The following is a 13762-nucleotide window of genomic DNA, read 5'->3' on the forward strand; positions in this document are numbered from 1 at the left end:
ACTCTGATGCTCATCGTCTGGGACACATCTCCTTAGGATCTGGTCTGGGTAATATTTAAACAAATATGGATCGTCTCAGAAAAAGTTGCATACCTCGGTAAAGAATTTCTTCTTATCTTATGCAGTCCACTGCGTCGGTATGGAACCTGTGGTAAGAAAATTAGCAATATCAGCGAACCAAGGTGAATGAGAGACTCTAAATAGTTGTTCATCAGGGAGCATTCATTAATATGGGTCGCCTCATGGGAATCAGAGGTATTAAGGCGAGAAAGGTGGTCGGCCACTACGTTCTCTACTCTCTTTTTATCTTTAATCTCCAAATCAAATTCTTGGAGTAGAAGGATCCATCTTATCTGGCGGGGCTTAGAATCATTCTTAGAAAGAAGATACTTGAGTGCCGCATGATCTGTGTAGTTAATGATCTTGGATTTGATCAAGTAGGACCTAAATTTGTCCAAGGCGAACACTACAGCTAAGAGTTCCTTTTCCGTAGTTGAGTAGTTCACTTGGGCAGAATTTAAAGTTCTACTTGCATAATGAATGACGTAGGGCCTCTTATCTTTTCTCTGGCCTAGAACCGCCCCAAGAGCATAATTAAAAGCGTTGCACATAAGCTCAAAAGGAAGGCTCCAATCGGGTGGCTGCACGATGGGTGCAGTGGTTAACATGCCCTTAAGCTTGGTGAAAGCTTCCTGACATGGCTCAGTCCACTCGTATGGGGCATCCTTTTGAAGTAGTTTACATAAAGGACGAGAGAGAAGACTAAGTCATTTATGAATCGTCTATAAAACCCTGCGTGTCCTAAGAAGGATCACACATCTCTGATGTTCTTGAGTGGAGGTAAGTTAGAGATAAGATCGATTTTTACCTTATCTACCTCGATTCCCTTGGACGAGATGATATGCCTAAGGACAATTCCCTTCTGAACCATGAAATGACACTTCTCCCAATTAAGTACCAAGTTCTTTTCTTCACATTTTTTCAGCACACATTTAAGACTCTCTAAGCACCCGCTGAAAGATGAACCGAAAATAGAGAAATCGTCCATGAAGACCTCTAGATATTTTCCCACCATGTCAAAAAAGATACTCATCATACATCACTGAAAGGTGGCAGGGGCATTACATAATCCGAATGGCATCTTTCTGTAGGCAAAGGTGCCATAGGGACATGTAAATGTAGTCTTTTCCTGGTCCTCAGGGGCGATTTCAATCTGATTGTAGCCTGAATACCCGTCAAGGAAACAGTAATAGGAATGACTAGCTAGCCTTTCCAAGATTTGATCAATGAAGGGCAAAGGAAAGTGGTCCTTCCTCGTGACGGTATTCAGCTTCCTGTAGTCAATGCACATTCTCCAACCAGTAGTAACTCTAGTTGGCACAAGTTCATTATTGGCATTGGCTACGATGGTGATCCTGAACTTCTTAGGAACCACCTGAGTTGGACTCACCCATTGACTATCGGATATGGGGTATATGATACCCACATCTAATAGTTTAAGAACCTCGGCTTAAACCACTTCCCTCATGTTTGGATTTAGTTTACGTTGTGATTGCCGAGTGGTCTTAGTATTATCCTCAAGATAAATGCGATGAGTACAAATCGAGGGGGTTGATTCCCTTGAGGTCCGCTATCGTCTATCCAAGGGCTCCCTTATGCTCAATGAGAGTAGATATGAGCATACTCTCCTGTTCTTTCTCCAAGTGGACAGAGATCACCACCGGGTATGTCTCATCTTGACCTAAATAGATATATTTTAAATCATCGGTCAAGCTTCGGTGGCTTGAGGTTAGACGGTAGAGGCACTACATCAGTTTGGGGCAACTCTTCAAATTGTGACCTCCACCGGTTAACTTTAAGTATCGGTGCAGTATCAAGCAAGGCACACATCTCCCTAATTATGTCATCATCAAAATCATGGGAGTGGGCCAGGCACGTCTCTAGAGGGTCAGAGGATAAGGTCAGAGGTGTCGTATCTTCCACTAAAGAGTCAATCATGTTAATGTCGTGGAAATCATCACCATCCTCTAAGTTTTTGCCTTTATTGAAAAAGATGTTTGACTCCAATGTCATATTCCCAAAGGACATAGTCATGACACCATTCCTGTAATTGATAATTGTGTTTGAAGTGGCAAGGAATGGGCGACCAACAATGACGGGAATCTGAGTGCTCATGTTATTGATGGGTTCGGTGTCCAGGATGATAAAATTTACAGGGTAGTAAAATCTATCAACTTGGACCAATACATCCTCAATTATCCCTCTTGGTACACGAACAGAGCGATCAGCAAGTTGTAGTGTGGTTAAGGTGGGTTTTAATTCACCCAAACCTAACTGTTTGTATACCGAGTAGGGAATCAGATTAACGCTCGCTCCTAAGTCAAGAAGTGCATGATCAATTTGATGGTCCCTGATTACACATGATATGGTTGGGCTACCGGGATCTTTGAATTTCTATGGCACGTCTTACTTTAGGATGACACTCACTTTCTCGGTCAAGAAGATCTTCTTTTGAATACTCTGTCATCGTTTGGTCGTGCATAGGTCTTTCAAGAATTTGGCATATGAAGGTATCTGTTTTACGACATCAAGTAGAGGAATATTGACTTTCACTTGTTTCAACACCTCTAGGATATCCTGAGAGTTAGAGAGAGGTTTTGGTGCGACCAACCGTTGAGGAAATGGAGCAACTGGCTTTTCTAGAAGTTCCGGTTCTAATTTTTGTGGGGCCTCACTAGATCCATTATTGTTGTCCTCTTCTGGTTCTTGAGGCTTTTTGGGCCTAACTGGAAAGGTTTTATCAATACTCTTCCCACTCCTAAGAGTGGTGATGGATTTAGCGTACCCCATTTGATTTGAAGAGCTGGGATCACTTATCTCGTAATGCGGTTTAGGATTGGGGAGCGGTTGTGCAGGAAGCATCCCCTTTTCTATAACCGTCATATGTGAGTCCATTTTTTGCATAAAATCTCGCATTGCCTAGGTCTGCTCCTGCATGGAATTTTGAACCGGTTCTTCTTGAGGTTTCCCCTGATTTGGATTTTGATTGAAGAAACCTTGAGGGGTAGCAGTTTGTCCATTTCTCCAACTAAAGTTTGGATGATTTTTCCAACCAGGATTGTACGTATTAGAGGTCGGTCCATTGAAAGGTCTTTGATAATTATTTACGGCATTGGATTGTTCATTCAACACTTCTCGAAAGGCGGGTATTGTAGGACAATTTTTAATTGTATGAATGTTGCAATCACAGATGCCGCAAACACTTTCATTAACCTTATCCTTCTTTCATTCCATGGCCTCAACTTTCCTTATGAGCGTAGTCACTTTATACTTGAGATTATCCTCTTCCTTCAAGAGATACAATCCACCTTTCTCCTTAGATTGAGTTGGCTTAGACGCGGTGTTTGATTTTAGGTAATAATCCCATGTTTTTTCAGCAAGACTATCGAGGTAATCCCATACCTCGTCGACATTTTTATTAATGAATTCTCCATTACACATTGTCTCAACCATTTGGCGCATGGAAGATGTCAGTCCATCGTAGAAAAAATTTGTAATGCGCTACGTTTCAAAGCCGTGTTGTGGGCATGAACTGACCAAATTCTTGAACCTTTCCCAACATTGTAAAATGTTTCATCCTCCTTTTGGGTGAAGTTCATGATTGCTTTTCTAAGGGTAATCGTTTTATGATGTGGAAAAAATTTCTTTATAAATTCCCTTTGCATATCATTCCAAGTGCCAATGGATCTAGGACGCAGTAAATGTAACCACGTCTTAGCTTTCTCCTTTAAGGAAAAAGGAAAGAGTCTCAGCCTGACTGTGTCCTCAGACACATTTTGAAAATATAAAGTGGCTCTAATCTCATTAAACTCTTTCAAATGTAGGTATGGTTCTTCAGATTTAAGCCCATGGAACTTAGGAAGGAGTTGGATAACCCCTGGCTTGATGTCCATATGTCCTGTATTTTTAGGAAAAATCATGCATGAGGGCATACTCATCCCCGCTGGTTGTAAATAATCACGTAAAGTACGAGGCGAGGGTGCTTGATACACCTCATTCTCATCCTGAATGTCCTCTACCCTAGGTTGGGCTGGAAGAGGTTGGTTTTCAGCCATCACTTCAATTAACTCAGGGGATTTGGAGTGGTGTCTAGTCCTGCAATGGATAGTCAACCCCTCAACTAATCCTCCTTCAGTCAAGAGACGTCTAGTGTTGTCACGGGCCCACTTGAGCATGAAACACTCGCAGTCCTCAATCAAATTCGAAACCTAATCCTAAGAAAGGAAAAGAAAATCTAAAAAGAAAGAGAGGGTTGGAAAGAAATTACCAATTTGGAGTCCCTCAGTTAAAAACCTGCAAAAGAAAATAAAATAAGTCAATTTCTAAAGATAAGGCCTAGAATTAGAAAATCCTAAAAAAAGAAGGATAGAAGTAACATAGTTTCTAAAAGAAGAAATTGCTAAAAGAAAGTGGAAATTGCTAAAATAAATTAGGAAATAAAGTTAGATTCTAAAAGAGTTAGAATTAGAAAGTTTCTAAAAAAAAGGAAAGATGAGTTAGTTTCTAAAATTAGAAAGAATTTCTAAAAAGGGAAATATCTAACCAAGTTTCTAAAAACAAAAGAGGAAAGCTTCTAAACTAAACTATTTCCTAAAAATAGGAAAAATACTAGAATTAGAAAATTTCTAAAACTCAAACCCTAAAAAATAAAAAAAGTAGAGGAATTAGAAAAAGATTACCAATTTAGAAGTTTATGTCAAGATCTTACAAAACATGAAACAAGTTAGTTCTAAAAATCAAATAGAAATAAAATCTAAAACTAAAGTTAGTAAAATCCTAATCTTAACTAATCCTAAACCCTATTAATTTCAGAGAATCGCAACTGTCAATCCCCAGCAATGGCGCCAAAAACTTGTTCACTCCCCAAGTATAGGGTTGTGATGTAGTAATAAACTCGGTGAGACCGAGGTCGAATCCCAAGGGACTGATACCTGTACGTTATCTGGAAATAACTAGAACTAGAACTAGAAAAAGATGAAATCTAAATCAGGTGGATTTGAGGAATAATGATGAAATAGTAAACTAAAATATGTAGAATTCAAAGGTAGGAAACTAGGGATTCAGAGGATCCACTTGTAGAGATCAGGGAGATCTTAGACCTGCTTCAAGAATCATGGAAATTAAACTGAACTTCCTCTGATATAATTTTAAAGAGATGAAAGGTATATGAATTAGAATGGATTCCATCACCAAACCATGCCCATGAGACAAAGAAAACAATAGAATTAAACTAATTACCAACCAATCATCATGCTATGAAGGTTAGGAAGAGTACCGTCATCCGACCATGCCTAGGAGACAATGGTGAACAATATGGCTTCCTGACATCATAAACATAAAAGGAAAGAACATGCTCAAAGCCATCGCAGACCCATTGTAATTTTAGTCACAACAGACCATTAAAAACTAAAAACATTCCCATAATCAGACAAATATCAAGTTCAATTTCATGTAAGTAACAAGCATAAGCACAGAGTTCTTCCCATCACGCTACAAGCTTCACCTCTTAGCCCTAGCTAAGAGGTTTAGCCGACCATGATTGGCTAAATCAAAAATAAACAAAAAGAAGGAGAAAAGAAAAAGAAAAACCCAATGGCTCAACTCCCTCTCTCTGCTCACGTCCAGCCGTCTCCCTGCAAAATTCCACACACCGTGGATCTTCTGTTTCTTCTCTCCCCCCCATTTTCCCGTTCTTTCTCTCTTTCTTATAGCTGTCCAGCACCCTGGAGGAGTCAGTTCCGCACTCCTCTTTACGCAGCAACGACGCCAACTCTGTTCTCGCAGCAAGCAACGCACAAAAAGGCTGCATTTGGACTGAAAATCAGGACGTTGATCATCCCGATTATTGCATCCTCCATCATGGATAGGGTTAAATCTAGCTGGGGCTTCCATTGGATGGTTCGGATCGCTGATTCGATCACGTTCTGGGTCACGTAACTCCACAAAAAATTTAAATTTTTCGGACGCGCGTAAACCTTACGCAGGTTGCGCTGACGTGTTCGGTGGGCCCCATAATGATGTCTTCAGAGAAATCCACTTCGTTCATTGGATTCCTGATGAAAAACTGGTCAGGAAGGGTGGGTTTTATTCAAATTCTACATGGCCCATTGTACCAGATCCATTCACCGTCCATCTTGCTTTTGGACGATCAAAAATGGATCTCCGGGACCTTTCAAAACTTTGCCCTCTAGGCATGAGTGATATGGCCCTCGTGATTCTCATGGATGGTCCAGATCAGTCATCTGGACCATGATGGTGGCCCACAGAGATCGTCCGCAGGCTCTGTTCTTGCGTAAACAGAGAAGAAAAAAAATAGATTTCTTCCGCTCTGCTGCTGGCGGGGCCCATGATTAAATTCAGATAGGAAATCCACACCGTCCACTGAATTCCTAGCGAAAATCCAGTCAGAAATGAGTAGTTTTGGTAGGTTCTTGTGTGGTCCACTGTACTAAGTCAATTCACCGTTCATCTTACTTCTTTTGACGATCCACGTGTATACACGTGTATGGGTCCAAAATTCCACCTAGGTGAGGGTATTCCCTACCCAAGAGACACCATGGACGGCTCTGATCATTCAAAGGAGCAAGGGGTGGGCCCCACTGAGTGAAATCGGTGGACCCACGTCCACTGCTGTGAGAAATTTGATTTGAGAAGAAGAGTCGGTCAGTGCTTGCTGATCGACTTTCAAATGTTTGGTGCACGCCGGTGCACCTGCATACCTTGCACATGCACTACATGTATGGGTCCCACAGAGATGTTTGTGAGAAATCTACTCCATCCATCCATTCTGCCATATCTTTTAAGGCGTTGAGTCAAAAATTGAGGCATATCCAGATGTCATGTGGGCCCAAAATCGACGGTTTATGGGCTGATCTATCCGTTGGGCCACTTCTACTGGGATCCAATGGCTGAAATTTGACGTGTATGGTTAATTTATGGTCCTCAGGCCATGTATGGAGTTTCGAGCTGAACGAATGGTGGGAACCCTGTGATCTTGCATTCTGGATAATTTTTGGGTCACTTGAGCTTCAGTTTCCCGATTTTCTCAGATCTTTGGTATGTAATTCCGTCAATCTTGGTCCCCTGGAGTCCGTCCCTTGCCTTTAGTGTCATCAGAGCGTTAAATCCATGCTTTAAGCTCCCTTTTCAGTCCATGCTTGTAAATACACTCTGCATCACAAACATGATTAAAGCAGGCCATTAAACAGTACTATGTTCGTAAATCCAGGCAATAACTGGGGTCTGATATGCAATATTTGACCCTTAACATAGGGGTAGGCAGATTTGAGGGGGGTTTATCCTCTACGATAGCGGTAGTGAGATCGAGTTAGGATTACGATTTGGGTAGGTGATTTGAGCAAGGGCTGCGATTTTGACAAGGGCAAGGGCTGTGATTTGGGGAGGAGCTTCACGGCTTCATTGGAGAGAGAGGAAGGAGAATGAGATGGTAGAGATGCATTGGAGAGAGAGGGACGAGAATGAGAGAGATGGAGCAGGTGAGGTAGGGAAAAACGAGAATCGGGAGCAAAGATTGGGAGAGCGAGGGTTAGGGAACGGAGAGAGAGAGAGAGACAGAGAGAGAGAGAGAATGAGGGGAATGGGGTTTTGGATGGGTGCGGCTCTGTTTTGAGCGCGCGCCCATTCCGGGCGTCGAATTTCAAGGCACTGTGTATGACGGTCCTGTCAGGTGCTCCGTGGGGCTCACCATGATGTATGTCGTTTAGCTATGCCGTTCATTAATTTTAATAATATTTTTTAGTTTATGATCCCAAAACTTAGGTAGATTGAAGGCCCAAGTGGACCACACCATAGGATGCACATGTGATTTAATCTCTATGTTTCCTACCGTGTGGTCCACTTGAGCCTTCGATCTAAATGATTTTAGTTTCATGCCCTAAAATGATATTTCAAGATAGATGAACGACTTAGATATAATACATATATTTTGGTGGGCCCTATAAAGCCCCTTACACGGCCATTAATTATTAATGGTGTGGCAATCTTTTAGCTACGGATTAAATTCGTAGTAAATATAGCTACGGTTTATATCTGTCGCAAAAAGCGATCATAGTCCGTAGCCTTTGCTCAATTTTTTGGTAGTGTCAGAGAACTTTAGGGGATGCACAATTGATTCCCTTTAAAGAGGAAATCGTCTTGCATATGTAGGTTACTATGATGACCTTCTTGACACCTCATCTATGCATCATTAAAGTCATCGTCCTCGGCATACAGTTCCTTGAGACAGTCGAAGCCGACTACCTCATTGCTCATTGTAACAAATAGTGATACACGACAGCTAAGTGCATCAAGCACATTGTTCTGCTGTCCTAACTTGTGCTTCAGAACGAAAGCAAATTTCTACAAAAACGCAACCCATCTAGAATGCACATGATTCACATTATCCTAAATATTAATAAAATTTAAGGCTTAATGGTCAGTATAGAGAACAAACTCTCTCTGAATCAGATAATGCCACCAATGTCGCAGCACTTGAGCAACTACATACAACTCAAGCTCATATGTCGACCACTTTTTTCAGACTTTGCTGAGCTTCTCGATGTAAAAGGCTACCAGCCTGCCTTTTTGTGATAAGACTTCTAATTTCGACATATGAGGTGTCACACTCAACCTCAAACAACTTGTTAAAATTAGGAAGAACCAGGACCGGTGTTATAGACAACCGATGCTTGAATTCAACAAAGCTCTTACCAGCCTCATCGTCCACTGAAATGACCCATTTTTCATGCAATCTGTAATAGGTGCGACTATCATGCTGAAACTCCACACGAATCAAGGGTACAAGGTCTTCAACCCATGAAAACTCCTCACTTTATGAATATTCATTGAGATCGGCCATTCCCTGATGGCTCGCACATTTTCATTATCCACATGGATGCCCGTGGACATTACAATAAATCCTAAGAACAATAGGCCGTCCATTAAAAAACTGTATTTTTTCAAGTTGAAGTATAATTTGTTAACTTGCAGGACCTGTAGCACCTGCCTAAGATGTTTCATGTGTTTTGTCTCATCCTGGCTATATATTAGGATATCATTAAAATATATTATCATAAATTAGCCAATGAACGACTTCAACACTTGATTTATCAGATGCATAAAAGTTCTTAATGCATTCAATAAACCAAAGGGTATGACCAGCCACTCATACAACCCTTCCTTGGTTTTGAATATCGTTTTTCATTCATCACCGGGCCGGATACAAATTTAATGGTACAAGCTCCTCGGATCTAGTTTAAAGAACACATTGTCACCTTCTAGTATATCGAACATATTGTCCAACCATGGTATTGGGAACCGATATTTGATGGTAATCTTGTTGATCACCCGGTTGTCAACACACATGCGCCAGCTCCCATCTTTCTTAGGTGTTAACAACGTTGGCACGACACATGGGCTCATGCTTTCTCTCAAAAGACCCTTATGAATCAATTCCTCCACCTACCTCTGAAGTATCTCACACTCTTTCGGACTCATCCAATAGTGAGGGCGGATGGGCAGGCTAGCCTTAAGAACAAGGTCTATGTGATGCTGGATATCTCGCATGGGGGAAAATCTTTCAGGTAATTTTTTAAGCTAGATTTCCTTGAATTCATTTAAGAATGTTCTTAAAATTTTATAAATGTTTAAGGGCTTCGATTCTTCCCCCTTTACCATTAATATGTATACCTCGCCAGTTTTCTTCAATTCCTCCATGAAATCCCAAATGGTCAGGAGGGAACTCCCCTTCACTTTAGAAGCTTCATAGTAGTTCTCTGGTGCCATAGGGGCAAGGACTATTTGTAACGCCCTGAAAATCAGGGGTCGTGCAAATGCCCAACTCCCGAGTTCTAACACATCACTTATGCAACATAATTGATGGTGATTGAATGTTGTCTATGTTAGTACGTGTAAACATGAATGAGATCATACCAAAACAGTAATTCATACTCCAAAACAGTTAAGTTACGCAAGTGGAAGACTAAAAGAGGTGTATAAGATAGATAAACGTATAGACCGTTTCCGATCTCCAGAGTATGAATACATTGCTAGGTCAAATAAATACAAGTATCGTTCAAAATACAAAATGTCAAAAGAGTGGTAGTCCTCTACAAAGCATGAACCCTGAAGCCTCGTCGATTCAGAACGGTCTACGTAAACTCGCCAGAATACTACATATATGAGAATGCCTCCTCATCATTCTCAAAGTCTGGCTCTACCTCGCCGGTTGCGCTATCATCTGAAACTAAAACAGGGTCTAGTTGGTGTTTAAAACACCGTCTTGTAATGTGGAAGTGAGTGATTAACTCAGTGAAACAATAGAGCAAAGGTTAACATGTTATCAATTCAGTTAAGCAGTAATGATAAAGCAATACAATCACACATCCCTACGTACTCTGATTAATGTAAAAATGATATGTATAAATGATGCATGCCCTCGCCTGCACTCCCTCTGCGATCTTCATCTTACGATCGCGCATGTCAGTCACTTCCTCAGTGCTCTACCCAACGTCAAACAGTACATGCAATGCGGTGCATGAGCGTGCTTACCAAGTTCTTATTAGTCCTTTTCATATAACAGGATTGGGAAATTAAGGTACCTCCCTTAATTATATCATTTCCCAAACAGTGATCCATTCTAGGATCGTCAGTCCTAGTAAATCTCATAGATGTTACAGTTCTAGGTCGCTACAAAGGGCTCATCACCTGATCAGTGTAGGCCTAGTTTGTACTCTAGTTACTATGGAAAGGCTCGTCGCCTCTATGCAGTTCAGAGTATACTCGAGGTCACTACAAAGGGCTCATCACCTAATCAGTGTAGGCCGACAGCTCGAATACAGTGTCCCGTAACACCATATTCGGCTCACGAGGTTGTGTTGCTCATTGGACACTACGGGGAGGCTCGTCGCCCTAGCGTAGGTCGACAGCTCAACCATGGTATCCCATACCACCATGTCTAGCTCATGAGTCTTAGCGGATCGAGGTACCAAGGTTAAACGAGCTTTTCACTGGTGAGTTTGGTACCTTAGATTCAAACAGCAGCATCCGAATATGGTGAACATGCATCGGGTCAATCGGGTTATTTGACGAGCTAGACTAGTACGAGCGTATGTAGAGTTGATCAACATAAAGTGCGTAAGCACTTTGTGTGGCCTAACCACTGTTGACACCCCAAGTACGACTCAGATTCATCAACGACATCCTGTCTGGCGAAACAACTTCAACCAACTGGTCAAAACCTGTTACCGATTGCCTGGACTATATGATAGTCCCAACCGCATTCAATTACAACGAGTAATCATATGAGAAAGTCGATGTAGTAATGGATCAATAATTCAAATCATACAATCATTCAAGCATTTTATGGAATACAACTTAAATATGAATTCACACATATGCATTCCATGCCTAAACAAACACTATATTATAAAACACATAGAGAAAATCATACACATAGTTAAGGTAGTTGAGAATCATATCTCAACACCCATACAAAATACAATTAACTAACTACTAGTTCATTTAGACATTCTTACAAACACTTAGTCTACACATTCCAACATACATGACGTATGTTGGTTATAATATGTATTAGGGCAAAACCTTTCAACAAGGAGTTGTCGCATATATAACAAGCATATATGCACGACAGATAATCATGTCGATTACGAATCCAAAAACCACATGTATTCAATTATTTCAACAAATACGTAGAATACACTATACTCAACATAATTCATATGTATTCGTAAAGCGAAACAAACATCACGTCTGGCATGTGAAATGGCACCCATGACAGTAATAAATCATTATCCGGCATTGAAAGTCTTGAAAACCATAACCTAAGCGTATATAGTCCACACCTTACGCCGGTAAACGCGTAACGAATTCGTTTTAGACACTTAGTCTTTGTCAACGGCAGAATGACAACCTATAGCATGAATTAGTACTATTTCACCACTAATACTATATGATACCCTAAAATAGACTAGGATTAGGTTTTCTTACCCAAATACGCTGTTGAAAATGCCGGCATATTGCTACAGACGCGATAGATAAGCTTGTGGAGTGGTAGGATTAAATCCCAAGAACAAACACCAGTACACTCTCTCACTTCCTCTTTCTTTCCTTCTCTTTTCTCTCTTCTCTCTCCTAGGGTTTTCCAAATTCATATGAGATGAGAGAGTGGGTTTAAGGCCCTTATATAGGCCTAAGACTGATGGGAATGGCCCTAAGGCCAAGGTATACTCAGGTTATGTCCAAAGAGTGTCCGTTTCGATCTAACGGAGCACTTCTGGAGGCCCCTTTTCTGTGTGCTGTTGGACTTAAGCTCCCTGACATTGGATCTAGGTCAAGTTGATTTTTCGGTCCGATCGAATTTACAAATCGACCATGGCGGACCAGTTTCAGTTCAACGGTCACCGATACTCGATCAGGGCCACAAGTGTACTGACATGTGTTGAAAATTTTTCCTGATCCGAGGGTGTAATTGGGTCAGATTCTGACGGTCTGAATCCTTAGATTTGGCCTGCAAGTGAAACGACTCAATTCACTTAAGTCCCAGTTCATTTCGTAAAGATATTCGCGTTTCTCACCCACTTCGCTCCGGGCTCAAGTTGTGCGTTTCTGGTTACAATTAGGACTTGATTTCCAAAGTGGTAGTCAAGTCTAGTAAGGTGGTCATAACGGTATAGTTTCGCGGTCATCGGACTTTTGACGTGCGGTTTAGGTTCGATACTGAGTTTCAAAGCGCTCCCAAGAGCAACTGGGGTTTGAGATGGATCCTAAGTTTTAAGGTAATGTAGCGCTAACTGTTCTACTCGTTTCAGATCTTATAGATTGTATTTAAAGAGATTAGCGCTAATTTCACAGGTAATATAGTTTAACACTTAGTTAATCCTCGTCTAATTTCTAAAGGTTTCGGTCCTGGGTGATTTCTGCCTGAGGTGGTACTCGAGTCTTTATACGAATTTTTTCGAGACGTTACACTATCTTTCGACTATCTTTGATGAAGGTGTAAAGATTGTCTCATCCTCGGTGGGCCGCATCACAGTTTGACTACCATGGTCAACTGAGTAACATATGACATGCTTTCATATTCATCATGTTACAAAGTACTTGATCTTAACAATTTTTATAAATTGAAAACGAGACAGTGCATTATTTAGTTACCTTGGTTTCATTCACCTTTTTTATCCAACCAATCGAGTAAGGGGAATGGTGCTTTGTCATAGGTAGTTACAACTTGTTTACCATCACTTTCAAGATGATGTTCTCGCTACTACCACTATTTATAATTACATCATGGACATTGCCATTGACAATACACCGCGTATGGAATATATTATGCCGATGTTGATGGAACTCCTTCTGTGGAGTGTACAATAATTATCTCACGACCAATGATTCGTCATGATCATCGACCAACCATTCTTTGTCACCAACTCATTCCTCAATGGCTTGTTCATCTTCATCAAAGACAGGGTCTTCTTCTACTGCATTACCTTTAATGCCCCCTTTGTTAATGGTCAAGTGAGTTGTGAGACGTTGATGGCAAGTGTTTGATAAGTGGTCCGATTGGCCACAACAGTAACAAGTGTTCGGCCTTGGCCGACTGTAAGGATTTGGAATCCTGCTTGGACTTGTTGTAGTGGGTGCCACATGTTGAGGCTTAGATGGACCGCTCTTTGTGTCATGAGGTTGA

The 13762-nt window shown here is 41.1% G+C and overlaps 1 non-coding gene across 1 annotated transcript; it reads left to right on the forward strand.

Moving 5' to 3' along the window:
• The first annotated feature begins 3571 nt into the window (after positions 1–3571).
• Positions 3572–3677, forward strand: LOC131254560 (small nucleolar RNA R71). The gene has a single exon (XR_009175678.1). It is a non-coding gene; the product is annotated as a small nucleolar RNA R71 (small nucleolar RNA).
• The last annotated feature ends 10085 nt before the right edge of the window (positions 3678–13762 follow it).

This window comes from Magnolia sinica, chromosome 8 (genome assembly GCF_029962835.1).
Source record: "Magnolia sinica isolate HGM2019 chromosome 8, MsV1, whole genome shotgun sequence".
Classification (NCBI taxonomy): Eukaryota; Viridiplantae; Streptophyta; class Magnoliopsida; order Magnoliales; family Magnoliaceae; genus Magnolia; species Magnolia sinica.